At 38.6% G+C, this 1,275-nt stretch overlaps 1 pseudogene; it reads right to left on the bottom strand.

Annotated features, from left to right (window-relative positions):
• Positions 1 to 489: 489 nt before the first annotated feature.
• Positions 490 to 691, bottom strand: LOC126767575 (small nucleolar RNA U3; annotated as a pseudogene).
• Positions 692 to 1,275: the final 584 nt, after the last annotated feature.

Here is a 1,275-nt window from a genome sequence, read left to right as displayed (position 1 = left end):
AGTGTAGTACATTTTACAACAAAAACAATTTCATTCATGAACGCAGTTGCAAATTCCACAAGCGATCTCGCTTCATTCATAAAAACAGAGGCCGTAACATCTCCCCGAGCATGCCTTTGCCAACAAGTCGTCTTTTCGCGACGATGGCAAAAGCCAAAAATCATAAATTGCACAACTTTCTGGTGCTTCTCGCAAAAATCTGCGTCGATATGTATTCACGATCATACATATGTATTTACGCATGTTTGTAGGCGAAGCTGCTACAGCGGCAAGGGGTGACAATCGGTGGCCATTACTTTACTTATGCATAGAAATTCTATTGCTACGAATATGGAAATGACAACGAAATAATGCAAATATGCATATTTCTAAAGGTCATTAATTTCTTTGAAGAAATGAAAGAAATGAATGATCCGATGAAGTATAGTCTTAACTTTTCAACGGCCAACGCAGAGCATTTCAACCAAAAGGAATTTATTCATTAAAATCACCACTCAGAAGTCGTTTTATCCGTTGTAAGCGAACGATTTTCGAAGACACATCATTTCTAATATGCCACAAGACAAAATTAGAAATGAACTTCTTAAACCTCACGCTGTCAGATAAAACGATTACCTCGTCATCGCGGGTCGATTTTCAAAAAATGTAAATGAAGACTAACTACAGAAATAATCCTGTAAAGTATAGCCTTAATTTTTCAACGGCCAACGCAGGGTATTTCAACAAAAGCTCACATAAAATAGTTGAGAATTCGCAGAAATGAAAGACAAAGGAAAGAAAAAGCAGTATAACTTCAGTAATGAACAAGCATGCAAACATACATATGCGCAGCAGCAGCAAGGAAAGAGGTAACAATCGGCGATCCATTGTATATTTCTTTTATGCATAACCAAACCATAATTAGGACAACGCAATACAAGTGTCAATGGTGGTCTTGGTGGTAAGCGCTTGAAAAGTTACGACGAGCACGTAGGTACGTAGGTTCGAATCCCAACAGAATTGATTTTTTAATTGAATATGTCACCAACCAAAAGTTGAAACATTGTTCTACAAAAACAACAACAGCATAAGCATGGCAACATTGTGTTGTTGGTAGAAAAGCCGAGCTGTGCCAAAAGAAACGAACAAACGCTCACCGATTGTCGTCACCGCTTCGCTTGCTGCTCGAACATCTTCGCAGACAAGGTTGCGTAGATTCATATTGAGCAAGGTTGCGCAACCTGAATCTATCGCAACCTTTTCCGAACTCGTATAAGAAGTATAACTTCAAAAAGC

Source organism: Bactrocera neohumeralis, unplaced genomic scaffold (genome assembly GCF_024586455.1).
Source record: "Bactrocera neohumeralis isolate Rockhampton unplaced genomic scaffold, APGP_CSIRO_Bneo_wtdbg2-racon-allhic-juicebox.fasta_v2 ctg814, whole genome shotgun sequence".
In the NCBI taxonomy this organism is placed as follows: Eukaryota; Metazoa; Arthropoda; class Insecta; order Diptera; family Tephritidae; genus Bactrocera; species Bactrocera neohumeralis.
Note: the sequence above shows the minus strand (reverse complement) of the source record. Positions and strands in the feature narration are given on the sequence as shown.